The following is a 17,739-nucleotide window of genomic DNA, read 5'->3' as shown; positions in this document are numbered from 1 at the left end:
AAGACATAACTGACGTATCAGACACAATTGAGGTATCAGCCGAAGCTGATAGAAAGCACCTCTGGCCACCACCTCAACCTGAGACACCAGGGAGAGGTTGGATCCAGGACCACTCCAAGATTGCATACCTCTTTCTTCTGGGGAATTGGCAAATCAAAATAATCTCCCGAGTTCCGACCCTGCACAGTAAGTACCTCTGTCTTATCTGGATTCAGGATCAGTTTGTTATCCCTCATCCAGCCCATCACCGCCTCCAGGCAGGCATTAAGGTAGGTTAAATCTTCTCCTGATGGTGTTGACAGAAATAGATTTGGGTGTCCTCAGCATACTGATAACACCCTGCACCAAATCTCCTGATAATCTCTTCCAGAAGTTTCATGTAGATGTTAAAAAGACCAAAAAAAGGGAAAAAAGATTATAGAATATTGGTGGATATGTGGTTTTGTGTTTACAACACATACTCCTTTTCTTTATGGCAGAATTAGTGTTGTTTTTTCATTTTCATTTTCTTCTCCACTGAATATTTTTGTTCTGAATCATTTGACTGAGACCAGGGGAGTGTTCTGTGTGAGGTTTAGGGTTCATATTTTCTCTGATGATTAGATTTAGTTTTTTAGAAGTAGTCTTTCTTTTTTTTACAGCTTATCCTTACTCATTTAAGTATACTTAAATACTATTACTGTGGGGGTTTTTTTCTTCTTTTCTTTGCTGTGGATAAGTCATTGCTTTTATTCATGTCTGACTATGTCAATCGAAGAGATGTAACCTGCTATTATTACTACTAATAAGAACAGGTTACTCTGTATTTATTATTACTAATAAAAGCAAAAATTCTTTTTTTAAAAAAGCATTAGAGATAGTAAGGAGCCCTGGGAGAAGCCATATACAAGTTCACATTTTGAAGAGGGCAACCAAAATGATCAGAGGCCTTGATCACCTTCCTTATGAGGCTAGGCTACAGCATCTGGGGCTCTTTACCTTGGAAAAGAGGCGACGAAGGGGAGACATGATCAAGGTGTATAAAATTATGCATGGAGTGGAGAAGGTGGACAGAGACAATTTTTTCTCTCTCTCCCATAACACTAGAACCATTGGTCACCCCATGAAACTGAAGGTAGGGACATTTAGGACCGACAAGAGGAAATGCTTTTTCACACAACACATAATTAATCTATAGATTTCCTTGCCATGCGATGTGGTAATGGCCACCAGCTTGGATGGCTTTAAAAGGGGCTTAGACAGATTCATGGTGGACAGGTCTATCAGTGGCTACTAGTCTGGTGGCTGTGGGCCATCTCCAGCCTCAGAAGCATGATGCCTTTCAATACCAGTTGCAGGGCAGCAACAGCAGGAGAGAGGGCATGCCCTCACCTCTTGCCTCTGGGCTTCCCAGAGCTATCTGGTGGGCCACAGTGTGAAACAGGATCCTGGACTAAATGGGCCTTGGGCCTGATCCATCAGTGCTGTTCTCATGTCCTTACGTCCTTAAAAACTACAGTCTGCAAGTGACGCCATCTGGAATCTGCCCGAGAGGTAGGAGCGTAAACAATGCAATACAGTGCCTCCCAACTCCCAACCCTCTCAGATGGTCCAGGATAATACTATGGGTAGACTAGTCCTTTGAGGTGGGCCAATGCCCTAAATCCAGAGTGGAGGGCTGGTCTACCTGCTGGCTCCAATTTGCAGACCAGCTCTTCCTGGAAAAACAACACCATTTTGAGGCCTGTTTTTCCCCAGGGAGAGCTGGCCTACCAATTGGAGTCAGTGGGTAACCAGCCCTCCGCTGTGGACTTAGTGTGTTGGCCAGTAGACCAGTCCTCCGAAGCCGGCCAACACTAAGTGTTGTGGGATGGGGGGCTGGTCTTTCCACTGACCCCAATTGGTAGAGTACCTCTCCCTGGAAAAAATGGCTTCAAAATGTAGAGTTTAAAGCTGCATGAGAGGCATGGTTCAGACAAATTGCCCATTATGTGATTATGAGTCTACAGGGTGGGATGTGTTCATGTCCTTTATTGTATATGGACAGCAGATACTAGTCCAAACTGGCCCAGTGAGTGGCTCACGTTAGAATTTGATTGGCTTATACTTATCACAGATTTTTTGTCACAGACTTGTCACGAAACCCCATCACAGAATTTAATACCCTAACTGGAACAGAAAATGCAGCCTTTCAAAAAGAGCTTCTACTTCATATAGTGATGAAGTTTGCAGATTATGAAAAACATGCCTAAAAGTAATAAAAAGCAGCATGCCAGGTCCATTATCTCCTCTCTCTGGTGTTTTCTGTAAACTCTTATATTCAGTGACAAGAACTGTATAAATGAATGAACAAATCAGCTAGAATGTGCTAGCTGAGGAAACCCAGTTAATATTAGAAGAGGTACTCTATGCCTTGCTCAGGGTGGAGGTGGGGGGGAGTCCAGCACAGGGGTAGTTATTGTTCGCTTCCAAGTGACCTTCAAGTTCCACTTGTTAAGCCAATTTTAGAACACCAGGACAGTTATCCAAACATTGTTGCTTCTTTCATGCTGGTGGCAAACTTCCTGTATCATGAAAGCATCTAGGGACTGATCACTTCCAAAGCACTCTTGTGCCAAGACAGTTTGTCCCACTTACAGTAAACAGAAACAGAACTAAGACACACACTTTCACTTCCTTCTCCATTACATGATTTGCTTAAATTCTATTTTCCATCTTTTCTCGAACTGTTAAAAAGGCAAGTTCTCATCACAAACTAGGTATTTGTAGCTTCTCAATCAAAATGAATGTCCTTTAACATTTTAGGAATCATATGTGTTTTCACTATAATTAAAATGCATATTTATTAATTAATGTATTTTACAAATGTATATATACCACTCCTGCTAAAACAGCAGAGTGGCACCTTTTAAAGTAGTTAGTCTAAATAGGGAGAACATTGTTCCTATCTAGTCCCAGCACAGCATCCCTACCTTGGCTGTTACTGGTGTCTACCTTGAGTTTTTATTATTTGTTTATTTTGTCCCCATTGGGGACAGCAAAACATCTTTCTTTATTTATTTTTCTATGTAAATTGTGCTGAACTTCTATTTTAAAGTGGTATATAAATATCCTTAGTAGTATTAATAGTAGTCCAACAGCAGTTGGAGACTCTTAGGTTAGCCTTCAGTGGCACCTGGTAGAGTACAAGGAAATAAAATACAAAGTATCATATAAACTAACTGAACTCAGCAGCAACATAATATAAAACAAAAAGCAACAGTTAAAAAAACTAGCTAAAGCAGCAGTTTCAATATAGAAATAACAGCATTCTAAGATAAGGATAAAAAGGTGCATTTGTGAATTGTTTTAAGCCCTGTTTAGGTATTCCTTAAATATGGATGTTGAACTGTGTACAGGTGGCCACCTTAAGTGGCACAGCAGGAGAAATGCTTGACTAACAAGCAGAAGGTTGCTGGTTCGAATCCCCGCTGGTACTATATCAGGCAGCAGCAATATAGGAAGATGCTGAAAGGCATCATCTCATACTGCGTGGGAGAAGGCAATGGTAAACCGCTCCTGTATTCTACCAAAGAAAACCACAGGGCTCTGTGGGTGCCAGGAATCGAAATCAACTTGACGGCCCACTTTACCACTTTACTGTGCACAGACCCATAAAAATGCACCAGAAAGTTCTGTCCCTATACTGACATTCTCTGTAGATCTGACTGAATGCTATTCATATTGTATTTTCAAATTATGCATTAGCGGACAGCATGGGGGAAGATTGACAGAGTGCATCAGGGGGCTGGAGCGGAGGCATACCTTGTCTCCTCATGGAAGGTGTACCTAGGTAGAGCACCCAAGTTTTAAGTAACACCTGAACAGACTAATGACTTCAATCAAAAGTTAATGACAAAATATTTTTGTGAACCACCTAGAGCCTTTGGAATCAGGTGGTATATAAATTAATTAAATAAATAATAAATAGATATAATCTCATGGTCTGAGAACTTGTAGAACACATTTATATCACTGGAGGTTTGTTAGGACCATCCATAAAGCACTAATTCTATTTAAAATATATAAGGTATGGTCATGTACATGGAAAAATCAAATCAACAAGAAAACAGAAATTGTATTTACATTATCACATAATTGTTTATTCAAGTATCTATAAACACAGACATTTTTTCACATATCTGTGTTGAGTTATCACCATTACATACTTTATGAACATTCAATTATTTGTCTTGAAGATGGAGGTAATGCCACTCCCCGCTGCTTTCATGTGACTGCGGGGGTGGGGTTGTGCTCCTGGATCCTTGAGGCAAGCACGGAGGCCGCCATTTTGGAGTCCGCCACATGATGTGGACAGCCAATCCGATTTCAGGAGCACCATTTTAAGAAGCCGGCTCCATAGCACTCACTCTTAGTTGTTTGGACTGAACAGCCCTCCCTCCCACCCATTACAGTGAGGGAAGTCCGGTTGCCGTTAGGGGCCAAGCAGGATTTTTTTGGGGTAATGGCTGATTGGTCTGGGTTTGGCCTTTTTCAGTCTACTCACTGAAACTGATTTAAGGTTGTCACCTTTTGATTGGTCACTTTGCTGATGAGTGCGGGTTAGTTTCAGTGTATTAATTGGTGTTTGACTGGAGGACCAGTTAATGGTGAGTAGGTAAGTTGAAGAACAGCCCTTGCAGGTTTTGCGGCCCTTGGGCTGGGATTCGCCCCTACTAAGGAGTAGGCTGGAACCCACTACTCAGAATTTTGCAGCCTGGGTGGGGCTGTCTCACCTCCCCTCAGTGAGGTTTCATCCTGTGGCTGTTATTATGTTCAGATTCAGTCCGGACGGAACTAACCAGGGTTGGGTGGTCCTCCTTATGAGACTGACCCTTTGTTGAGGTAACTGCACTCTGAGTTGTCATGCCTCACTGCAGGATTTGTATTACGTAAATTAATAAGTGGCCCTAGTTCATACAGCTATATGAGTCCTAGTTCATACAGCTATATGAGTCTTGTCTTTATCGGGGCCTGGGGGTGCAATAATAATTCAACAGTCATTCACAAACTCCATCATTATTGCGCTATCCTACAGAACTGAGTAAGTGAAATATTTTGAGTGGGAATGGTTTCCACACCACAGACTCTTTATAATCTCTTATCACTTTTCAAATATATATTTTAAATCAGTACTAAAAAGAGCAAAGTTTCTGAATAACTGAGATTAAAGGTATAGCATAGTTATGACAGTAATAATTATAGTAATGACAGTTATTAGTTGTAATACCACAATAAGCCTTGGCATTGAAGAAAACCACCAAGAAATTGTGGTTTGTATGCTAATACTGCACATTAATACCCAGTCAAACACAATGTGTCCCTATCTTTCAAAGAAAAATTTATTTATTACTTGACAATTCCTGGGAAGCACAACTATCTATGTTCTTTAGTCAGAAATGTCACTAGCACGAAAATGCAACATTCTGTCAGGGCTATTAAAAGGTAAGATATAAAGATCTAGGATACTCATTGTACCAGCTCTCTTGTGGTGCTGATCATGTACAGTTTTTTCTCTGACAGTTCCTTTCAGATCCCATCACTTTTTCTCAGTAAGCTTTCTTCATTGACTCCTGACAGATAATACATTTCCACTAATAAAATACCTTACATCAAACTATGCATTCTATAGTTCACCTTTTCCTCACTTTGAACTGGTCAAGCTTTGCTTCAAGAGGTCATGCTTAGAGCTTGCAGATGTCATTTGAATAAGATGAAGAAGTCACAGACTTTGTAGTTATTTTCCAAAGTGAGGGATCTTTGCTTAGAACCAGAGGTATATCTAACATAAATGGAAAGTCATGCCCATGCATGCAAAGCAGACTATTTGTACTCAGGGCCAACACCAGCATGTGGCAACATCATGGCCAATTCTCCCCAAAGGGCCAAAGGAGGCAAGCCTGCCTACATAGGGAACACTGGACCAAAACAGCAACTGGTGGCCACTGCCTGGGTGGGCCTTTTTGTCATACCATGGTGGCATGTTTTCCCCACAGTGCCTATACATGGCATGATGGGAAAGATATATGCTAGGCAGCAGCTAGTAGATGACAATAAGAATGCTATTGTGGTGTTGTTGTTTTGTTTTTAGGGAAAATATAAACTCTCATCCACTGTCACACCCACCAAGGTAAGGTAAGGGCCAACTAAGACCTTTGGAGGTCACGTTGCTTTGATTAATCTCAAAACTGAAGCCCATTTTCCAAATCCCCTCTCCGTTTACAGCATGGCATGCCAAATTCCCACATCATTCCTGAGACTCTCTCAATTCTCAGGGTTGGATTTTCAAGGGGAAATGGAGGTTGTGGAGGGGAGGGGAGAAATTCCTGCTTCACAAGCAGAACAACCCTTACTGTTCTTAGGATCCAGGTTTCTGCCTTTTGCAAGCACATTTTCTCTTAGCATTTGCACATTTTTATAATGCCCATTTGTACCATGTATGTAAAATTTAGTTTAAGTCAATGACCACAGTTATGTATCAACATCACGTCCACACAGGCATTAGTATATAGCATAGATGCATATAATGCTCCAAATTTTATGCCTAGCCTTGTGAGCTGTTTCTTTGCAGAAGTATTATAACTACTGTAATCAGCAGAAGGGGAAAAAGGTCACTGAACAGCTTTTATTTTACCTACTTGTCCAGCGATATGGAAAAAGATCTAGCAATCTGCTGAAGGTGGTGAGTGGGCACTGAAGAACCCAGTAAGTGGCCCAGGATTTTTGCTTTATTTGCTGGGGATGATTGTTTTATGGGCCACTGAAGAAGCAGTTGGCAGACAACAATGTTAAATAGATATGCATGAGAGAGACCATGTTGGAGACACAAAAGTCCTGTTCACAAAGGGTTCATGGAAACCACCACCCTGCAGATAGTTGCAATGCCAATAGGAGCAGGTCAGCAACCCCGTTCCATACTGCCCCAGGGGCTCTGCCCCACCTTTCCATGGCTACAGATTTGTCTGTGGAGACAAACCTTTTGCTTAGAAATAGATCTTTCCCATGACTGAGAGCACAAACACTTCAATATACTTCATCATAGGATCTCTCCCCAAGTATGGCGTTCTCTCTGCAGACAAAGCTGTATCCATGAGGAGCAGGGAATGGGCTATGGAGCATGCTGGCATAGGGTGCTGAGTTTACCGGCATCCTCCTGTTGGCACTACAATCATGTACAGCATGAACGGTCACATAACAAGTGAACAAAATGACAGTGTCAGTAGCAATGTCATGTAGTAATATTCTTGAATGAATAACTTTTCAGGAGCAGTATAGTACAAAACATAACTTTAATAGGATTTAACTAGCTTAAATTGCCACAGCAACAGATAAGTCAGCCTGGAGATTAACTCAGACTATTTCAGTTCCACAGAAGTATAAAAGGAGTTATGTCTAGAAAGAGCCAATGCAGCCTATTAAAACGACACTGATCTGCACCACTTGAAGGCCATGATTTATGAATAATAATTATTAAAAGACTGGAAAAGGTTTCATATTTATTTCTTGAAATCATTTAAGTTGCATTTTTTCCACTATAATTTAATTTAAATATTATTTTTACTACTATTCTAAAAGCACTTTGGTTTGGTTGAGATCTGCAACTTTAATAAGTTAGGGGTTCTTGAAATCTGAAAAATCTCAACACTGTTTCATGACATATGTGTTCCAATATAAACATGCTTTCAGGCATGTGTATACTAAAAACATAAAATAAGCATAAAAATGCCTGAAGTCATATTTTTGGACATATCATGAAACAGCAGTGAAACAGAACAGCAGGCTGGTACTGTCAAGAGACTGGCAGAGGTCTTTCCCAACCTTGCTACCCACATTTGCCTTTGCATGGAGATGCCAAAGCAGGGGCGTAGTAAGGTTGGAGTGGGCCCAGAGATGATTTTAAAATGCCCCCCCCCAAGTGTAAATTGTGGACTATGCAAGTCATTTAATGATACTAGAGAAAGACATGCTGTTCTGGTAGCTCCAGGTCTTAACACTCACATCAATTTTGGAGGATAGATACAACTGAAGGAAGCCTGGACGGGTGCGCAGCTGGGGGAGTCAGTCATGTGACTTGCCTCTGGGGGCCCCTCAAGGCAGTGGGCCCCAAGACAACTGTCTCTCCTTGCCCTATTATAGTTACGCCCCTGTGCCAAAGATATTTATATGAACTTGTTTTGGAAGAGAGACACCCAAAAGGTATGGGCAGATTGGCTCAACCCACAAATTCCAAAGCATTAATGGTAGATACATTCATTTATGTATCCAGAAAACTCTGAATAAATGACCTTTTCCTCATAGTAGAACAGTCTGAATATGCCAACAGAAGTTTTTCACCCAGGACTTAAATTGTTGTAGAACTGATAAATTTGTTACATCAGATATAAATTGGCAACATGTGGTTTGCCCCACAGATGTTTCAAATCAACTGCCTGCTAAATCCACTTCAACTCAGTACGGATCTACTGTAATCCTGAAATTGCATACAAGAGTTCTTGATCTCTTGAAAGTCTCATTTACTTCACCAGAAACAACTTGTGTTTTTTAAACACTATTATTGCTGCTAACAACATATAATATTCTGCGGTAGAGGAGCAGCTGTTCAGCAATGCCTCCAAATTCTTCACCTACTTCAAGACATTCATTTGTAGATAAATGGTTGACACAACTAAAGGAAGCCATTACCAATTGCATTTGTAGGGTTCTTATTTATTTGGGATATTTAAAATCTGGTTTGGTTTCTAAACTGATAAAAAGCAGGGAAGAAAACTGATCTCATTTCAGTTTTGCTTTTATTATCTTATGAAATAATATAGCTATATATTTTTATTACCAATTGTCACTCGGGCTATCTTTACAAAGTTCTTAGTCAATAAATATAGTCCTAGGCAATCCTGAGGAAAACGAATTTTCCGTTATTCATTACATGCCCCCTTCATCTTAATTATACAAAATAAAGCTAGAGAATCTCAAAATTATCCTTTTCTTTATAAAGGGCTTTGCATACTAGCTAGAATCACCTGGAGTGACCTGTTCCATGAACACTTCTCTGGCCTTTGCTTTGCAGAGCACACATTTCAGCTTGTATTGTTTTTTAAATAAACGAATAAAAAAAACTGTGGAGAGCACAGATCCTGCCTAAAGCAAAAGGTTGAACATAATGGCCTTCTGGACCTAACAGTACTACTTCTTTAGCCCATATGACTTTCAGAGTACAAAGATAGTTACAAACCTATCATGCTCCACACAGTTATTGAATCCAGTCAATGGAGTGTGCAAAGCAAAGAGGCAACACAAAGAGAAGTGAAATCATAACATAGTCCCAAGTTTGTTCACAGGCAGACTACTGGCCACTGGATGTCACTATAGTAAAGAAGAATATACTTCATCACACACTTATCAGGCTGGATAAAGAAAGCAGAAACTGTGCTTTCAGACATTCTGTTTCTCTCTGGGGTAAAGTATCCTTGCCAGTTATTAAACAGCTAAGGTTTTACCTTTACCATGATTTTTTGAACTAGTTTCTAAGAAATAGAAGATATCAAAATATTATTGTCCTCTCTTTCATTCCTCCGACACCTTTATGTTATTTAAATCAAAGAAGGCATAATTGTGAAGTAGACTATCATCTGGAAAAATTGAAGATGTTATTCGATAGCAGTTATGGATACCTCCAGGAATTTCTTGCATTGACAAGGAAGCTCTCTATTCCCTCCACATAATTAATTTAGAAGCAGAGATGAGCTACCACACATACACAAGATACCAAACAGAAAAGGCTCTTTCGTCACTGGAAAAGGCCAAATTTTCATACTCACATGAAAATGGGCTGTAAGTGCAAATAATGTTGCCACTTTAAATAAACTGGCCGCAGGTGAGGCAATTCAGATAGCATTTCAAATAGTTCATGCAGCATGTTACAAGTACTGTGCTGTATGAACTATATGAAATGCTACCAAGCATTAACTACTTGAAGCCCTGCTCAAGTAGGACAGTAACACTTGACAAAGCTGGTCCTTTGTTTTACCTCTTCAGAATTACATTATCTCAGCTCATGAACAGGATGTAGTTCAGCACTTATAGTTCCTTGCCTTCTAGGCAAATATTTACTCTTCACTCACATAACTAAAAAAGATTAAAATGGAAGAATTTTCTTTGCTCTATTCCATGAATGTCAGGATTTCCCTCTGCTCAACGCTCAAGGAGTCCTCAGGAGAGCCCCACCCAGTGGGGTTCAGAGGGAATCAGATGAGGTTCAAGGATGATCCTGATACTAGAACTGACAATATGGAATGGATGCTCGGCCACCTCCAGACCTTCTGACAGGCCTCCATGTGTCCAACCAAGTTGAGCCTTCAAGCCCAAAGAAGTGTAGACACCTCCGGGCATGGTCTACTTTGCAAGAACAGCAGAGGAGTGCTTGCTTGGCAACCTGTTGTTGCCAAAAGATGTTGCCTCTTTGAAAGTAAGAGGTCACCTTGAGGGTAGCCCTAGAACTATTCTCAGCTGCTACCCCTAACAAAGCCTGAGACCTGCTGGCAACTGAATCCCTTATCCCACTGGAAACTGCTGGAACAACAGCTCTGCTAGCTGTGTATTTCAGCTCCTGGACTGCTCTTAGTTATATAGACTTCTCTCAGTCCACATGCCAGCTTTGTCTACTCTTCAGCAGCCTGGGAAACTAGCACCATAGACTCCTTATATTGTTATTTTCAGCTTCATTGTCAGTTAGATTCCTCTCCAGCCTGCTGAATCACCTGCTATGCTTCTGGCTGCACAAGTACCTGCCTTGAGTCCTTTGAAGGCAGGACAATGAATGATTATATCACACTAATAAAGGCTATGTACTGGGAAATCAATGTCATCATTTTTGCCCATGAAAAGCAACAATTCAAATGACTGTATATGCATATTTCTGCAGCTTTTTCATTCAACATATTTAGTATTACCGAGGCACAGAAGTACCCATATAGTTAAGATGAAGAGAAAAGAAGGAAAAAAGATGAGGAGTGAAAACTGAATCCCACCACTGTAAACCTAGATCATTGTATTTGTTGTAAAATCCACACCAGTCATCTGAAATTTGGCACACAGTAACTAGGTAACCACCACCTTACCAGATTTCATGCAAATCCTTATAGAAATGGCAAGCAATGGTAATTAGATGTTTCATATTAGGTATATCATTTTATTTTTACGGATTACGGATTTTATTATTTGTTTTACCTTTATTTTATCTTTGAAAGGAATCTTTCTCTGAACCTATATTTTAAAAATGTAATTAATTCTGCAGTAGCACAAGGCTAAAAGACAATGCTGACTATTAAAAACCAATCCTACTTCAAAATGTATTATCCATTGATATTGATATAAGGTCCCCCTGTCCCATGCATTTTATTAGCAATTTCCTTAAAAACTGTGACTATCTGCTAAATCCTCATATCAAAATTGCCTAAGGACAAGAGTTGCACAAATCTTCAAGGGCCATATTGGGGCTGAATAAATTCAAATCAAACCAATGTCCATTTTGGATAAAATTCAGGAAAAAATGATTAGGCCTTGATTTGGCCATCAAAGGTTTGTCCCCTCTCCAGAAGGTGCAGAGTATAAGGAGAAATATAGGGTTTTTTTCAGAGGGTGAAATATAGTTTTTCCAGAGACTGCATTTCCAAGATAGCCTGCACCTTTCCCAGGACTGACCAAAGAAAAAAGAAAAAGAAGAAGAAAAAGAGCGGGGGGGGGAGTTTTTTGTTTTTTGTTTTAAATTAAATAAATACAGAAGCCATTGCACCCTCACTGCCAGGAAAGAAAATAATGTCTATCTGGATTTAGACCAGGAAGTACTAAACAGATGTGAATGGAGTGGAGATGGGTGGAAGCTTCAGCATGATTTGAAAAGACCCCTTCAAATCTGGCTGAGGCGAATCAGGTTGCTTTCTCCAAAGCACTTAATCGAATCATAGCCCTTCCAAGCTATCTAAGTGGTCCCTGAACAGAATAAATGGTAATACTGTATACTTAAACCTTTTTAAAAAAATGTATTTAAAGTATTTATACCCCGCACCTCCAGTATGCTACTGCTTGCGTTGGCTCACAACATTAATAAAACAGATGCAATGTAAAAAACATTAGACTAATAAAATTAAACTATTTAAAAAAAATTAACAGCCCAGTTTAAAACAATCAAAATTACATTTTTTTTTGGAAAAAGTTTCAAATTAAAAGTTATTTAAAAAGTCAAAAACTGATAATTTGATGTAATATCAGTAATAGTGCTGATATTAGGATTAAAATCAAAATATAGCTATCACAAAGCTGCAGTAGTTCATCTGGTATAATTTCTGAATTTTATTTGGCTAATTAATGCTTCTAATCCATCAAAGAAGAGACACTAATTAATATTCTAATTCACACCAAGCTAGAAAAGATTAGAGTCCAAGGCACTGAGATACCAGTGACACAGAGGACTGGAAACTGGGCTGCAGTCAATAGCGCCCACAAGGCAGACACTGTACAAAGAGAGGGATCTACTGCAGCTAATCCAACCCCACTACTCTCTGTAACTACAAACAAGTAGGTATCTCAGTGCCTTGACAACAGTCTTCTGCTAGAGAAAGTTGTGAAACCATGTACTGATCCAGGATACGTGGTAGGTGATTGGCTTTATCGTACTGAATTACATACAGGGAAACAGGTATCAGAGTTCACAAGTATGCATAGCTCTTCATTTTGTGAAGTGAGGGCCAAATTACATGTTACATTAAACACTTTGATGAGCCTACATGTGTGTTTTAAACCCTTAAATAGCAGCACAGCATGCAGTATGGCCCCCGCTGTGAGGCAGAGAAGTCTTTGCTTAACCGTCACTGGCAGAGAAGTATAACACAAGGGCAAAATGTTAATGTTTATCCACAAGGCTATAATGCTATTTTGTAATCATGCTCACAAATGGATGAGCCATTTGGCGTCTTTGTGACATAATATACTTTAAAATAGTCAGACGAAAATCCAGGAGATTTTAGTGGAAATGTTCATAGGTTCATATGATGCTTCTAGTAACAGTAAACTATGTAGAAAATCAATATTTTACTGTCACAACTGTACATTTCAGTCTAAAATAACACTACAAGTGTCAAAATATAGTTTTGCAAGTAAAATAATGTTCATTTACATTTATTTTCTCCCCATTTATTTATATTTTACATTATTTATTTTTTACATTTGTATACTGCCCAAAACGCAAGTCTCTGGGTGGTTTACAACAAAACAATAAAAACAGATTAAAAGATTAAAACATTACAACAATTTAAAATTTAAAATGTTAAAACTATTAAAAACACAATTAAAACAATATCTAATTAAAAGCCTGGGTGAACAATTACGTCTCGACTGCCTTTTTAAAAGTTGTAAGAGATGGGGAAGCTCTTATTTCAGCAATAAGTGTGTTCCATAGTCTCGGGGCAGCAGTGGAGAAGGCCCGTCCCTGAGCAGCCACCAGACAAGCCGGTGGCAACTACAGACAAACCTCTCCAGATGTTCTCAATGGGCAGTGTGGTTCATAGCGAAGAAGGCGTTCTCTTAAATACCCAGGGCCCAAGCTGTTTAGAGCTTTATAGGTTATAACCCAAACCTTGTATTTTCCGTTGAAGTATTCACTGGTATTAAAGCATGTTAAAAGTGCAATTTGGGCTACAGGCCAATGCTCACTGACTTGGAAGTAAGTCTAAATCAGTCTGACTAAGGGTGCAATCCTATGCATGTTTAGTTGGGACCAGGTCTCATTATGTTCTTTGAGGCTCACTCCCAAGTAAGTATAGGGTTGAACTGCTAAACAGTACACTGTTCAGGGTCACTGCACTACTTAGAATTGATATGCGTCTAGGATGACTCATTATTTCAGCAAGAGGAGCGAAAACAAACACACATGAAATTTATTTCTGTCCTACATTATTATTAACCAGCTATGTGTTAGAAAAATCATTATATTAGTACCAGTATAATATGTTAAACAGATATCTTGTTCCATTTCTCAAAACATATAATTCCCATCAGAATTTGAAAATAAAAATCTCTCTCGTTTCATTTCCATTGCAGGAGGATTCTGTATTGTTTGTTGCCTGACATAAGGATTCTGCACCTACTACAAGCTGGTTTCTTCCACCAAAAGAAGAGAACTATAAAGCAAGCTGCCAGTCTAGTGAAGAAGCCCCTGGAATATTAATAGGCCAGATCAAGTCATGTGATAAGGCCTGATCCGGAATCCAAAGTTGGATCAGGCTTGTTTTGGAAGGCAAAACAAGTTCTTAGATCAGACCTCCTGCTGTTCCATATCAAACCTTTCTTCAATCTTGCCATGTACCCCAGGCTCCCTACTCTCCTGAACTGGCATCCTGAAATCCTGTCTTTTTGCCAGATTTTTCTTCTTGTCACCCTCAGAAGAAATTACACAACACAGTGCATGCCTATTCCCACTGCTTTCCAATCATTAATGCTGAAATCACAAGAGACACCATCTAAGCAATTAGCAGCAGCACCTATTTACCATCACACTCAAATGAATTTGTCAGAAAATGTTACAGAAATGTTCATGTTTCAACTGCCGCAAAAGTTATTAAATATAGCTTGTCCAGTTTCATCTCTTTAAACCCATGATCCTGTCAGGCCAGACTGCTGTGATAATGCAAACACCAGTGTTGTTTTTCTCAAGCGTTTAAAACTGTAAGTCAGAGGTCACTCAGAGCTGTTCATAGTCAGTGCCAAGAAACATATTATGCAACTGCCTGTACTTTGGCAGAAATGTGTCCAATTTTAGTGCTTTATTTGAAATGCTATACAGAATGCAAATTTGCATTCAACCAACAGACCCCTGGCTTGGCTCAAATTTGAGCTGGTTCAGGGGTTCTAAAGTTTGAGGGTTTTTTAAAAAAACACAACCTCACACCACTGGGCCTGGCGGTCTGGGGGTACTGCCATTAGGGATGTGCAAAACATTTCGGGTACAGAACAATCTGTACCCGAATCTACCTATTTCGAGTGATTTGTATACAAAACAAATTGCTCCTCTGCAAGCCTGGCAGGATTTGGGTCCAAACAAATCATCTGAATTTCGGAGCCGAATGTTTTGTCGTTTCAGACCTCCATTTTTTGGCAATCTCTGTGTAGTCTCCATTTTGTGCTTAGACGATGTTTTGAACTGCCCGCCCTTCCAGGCTTCAGATTGGTGAATGAAAGCATGGGCTGATGTGAAGATTCCCAGACTGACTCTTTTGGTTCTTGCCAGCGCTGACTGACCCTACATTGGCCAGAGGAGTGGTCGAAGAAGGGGCAAGGGTGTGTGTGTGGGGGGGGGAGTTCAAGGAGAGATTTTCGAATAGATTTAATGAGGCAGCCGCCACCATTCTGCCTTTCTGCCTCGTGGGAGAAGAAAGAGAGAGCACTTTGCTTTGCTTTGCCTATTGCCTTCTGCCTTGCCAGCCTGAGCCCAGCATGCTTTGCCACCCAGCCTGCCAGCATGGAGTGGATTCTCTGCTGCATTGCTTTTTTGTTTCTGCTGCTGATTCAGGAATAGAGAAGAAAAGAGAATTCTATCTTTTTTCACCACCTTCCTGCTTCTGAGAGAATTACTGCCTGTCTGTGACAGCCATCAGTCCCAGAGCCCCTGTGTCCACTGGCCATCTGGCCAGCCACCACCACCCCCGCCCCACCCGATTTTTCAGGCTTTTGCCCCAGCCCCAAAATTTGAAGACTGAAGGAGAAGAAAACTGAAGAAGTCCGAGTAGACTCAGAGACCAGACCACAGAAGTGGAAAACTGGACCCAACATGGGTGAAACCCTAGATGGAGTGAGTACCCATTACACACACACACACACACACACACACACACACACACACACACCCTCTGGAATTGTGTGTTCTTGGGGTTTTTTTCCTGTTTGGAGGAAGGTTTAGGGTTACAATTCAATTTTAAAAGTTGTGTGTTGTTTAGTTTAAAAGAAGTTTAAATAGAGGTTCTGTCTGTGGGAGGGATCCCCGTTAGCTAGTACTAGTAGGTGGTTAGAAGGGTAGTATAGCCCCGTGGTTTTAAAAAAACAATTCTGTCCTTTTTCCCCATTCCAAACATTTTTTTTTTCATTATTAAAAAACAGAAGCATGTCCTCCAGCCCTCTGTGCCCATAATAAAGATCAGTATTAATATTCTCTGCCCAGCAGCCTACAGGCTCTGAGTGGGCACAGATTCTAGCCTCCTGCCTGCAACCATTTACCACCCACCCCACCCCCAATTGCAGCCTTTAAAGAAAGAAAGCCTTCAGCCACCACCACCCCAGTCCAGCAGCAGCCTATATTTGTATCTGTTCCCTGCCCAGCAGCCTACAGGCTCTGAGTGGGCACACACTCCAGCCTCCTCACTGCGCATTTAGTTTACCCCCCACCCCCAACTGCCACCTTTAAACAAAAACTTAGAGTACATAGCATTCTGAGGCCATGGCAAAAATTAAACCCACTAACCCTTTTGCAGAACACACATGCACAGGTATGCTTTGTTTTCCCCCTACATAATCTCAAGTCTAGCAGTATATATATTATGCAATTCAAATGCCTTGGTTTGTTATTGTGCCTGTATTTTGGAGACCTCATGGATGGGCACCCGACAGGTTCTCTCTCTCTCTCTCTCTCTCTCTCTCTCTCTCTCTCTCTCTCGACTTCGTTGCAATGAAGATTGGGTCATATTGTGACTTCTAACATCATCATCATTTTTATTCAAACTAGATTGCTTGCATCTACAAGAGGTTGTGCTGGTGCTGCAGGCTCCGATCCATTGCAGAAATGTCAAAAAATGCATGCAAAAAAATGTGTGCCATTGTTGTCATCAATCATCACTCTTCTACTTTTATAGGCAAGAGGGGGGCCAAACTTTGCTGTTCCACTGGCAGAATGTTTTGCATCCTTACTTAACCCGCTTATGGTCAGGTGCCACAGATGCAGCTGTGTCTGTCTGCTGCTTGTTGATGAAACACTTGGGGGAGCTATGCTAGGGCCAACAACATTTGATGCTGTTGTTGGCCCTAGTCTGCTGCCTGCCCTAGTCTGCTACATCTGTGATATCACACTTACTCACTTGCTTGTTGCTGGCTGCTGCTGTTATCCTGCATTGGGAGGGGGTGCGTGGGGCAGTGCATTTCATTGTTGTTGTTTCACACTGTTGTGTGTAGATCAATTGCATTTCTGTTGGGGGGGATGGTGGGGAACAGTGGATGTGGTGAGTGACACAGTGGATGTGCATGACCTTTGGAAACCGTGTTCTTTGCAAAGCTCTGCTGTTGTTGTTGATGTGTGCTGCATCCACCCTATGGGTCAATAGGAACAGACAGTGCCCATTTCTGCCTGTGGGTGCCTCCTAGGAGTGCCACTGTGGGTCGGGTGGTAGTGCCCAACTAGGTGCCTGCTACCACCTAGATTTCAGAGTGATTGGGCAAAGGGGTAATTTTTAAAAGAATTTCTGAAGTTGGTATGTCTTTGGGGCAGATTTGGGGCAGAAGAGAGGTTTTGGGGGCAGAAATGTGGGTCGGGTGGTAGTGCCCCAATGGGTGCCTGCTACTATCCAGATTTCAAAGAAATTGGTGGAAGGGGTAATTTTTAAAGAATTTCTAAAGTTTGCACATCTTTAAGCTTTCTCCTGATAGGGAATAATGGGGATTTCAGCAGCCTCATAACTCCACTTGGGG

The 17,739-nt window shown here is 40.8% G+C and overlaps 1 protein-coding gene and 1 long non-coding RNA gene across 3 annotated transcripts in view; one reads left to right on the top strand and one right to left on the bottom strand.

Moving 5' to 3' along the window:
- LOC128328353 (uncharacterized) overlaps positions 1-14,296 on the top strand; it is an 87,992-nt gene extending 73,696 nt beyond the window's left edge. The window contains exon 3 of the long non-coding RNA XR_008309160.1: positions 14,110-14,296. This is a non-coding gene — a long non-coding RNA (uncharacterized LOC128328353). The remainder of the gene's footprint in view (positions 1-14,109) is intronic.
- CNTN1 (contactin 1) overlaps positions 1-17,739 on the bottom strand; it is a 309,859-nt gene that overhangs the window by 130,734 nt on the left and 161,386 nt on the right. The gene's annotated exons all lie outside the window — the stretch shown is intronic.

Source organism: Hemicordylus capensis, chromosome 5, assembly GCF_027244095.1.
Source record: "Hemicordylus capensis ecotype Gifberg chromosome 5, rHemCap1.1.pri, whole genome shotgun sequence".
Classification (NCBI taxonomy): Eukaryota; Metazoa; Chordata; class Lepidosauria; order Squamata; family Cordylidae; genus Hemicordylus; species Hemicordylus capensis.
The sequence above is the reverse complement of the archived record's forward strand: the minus strand, read 5'-3'. Positions and strand labels throughout refer to the sequence as shown.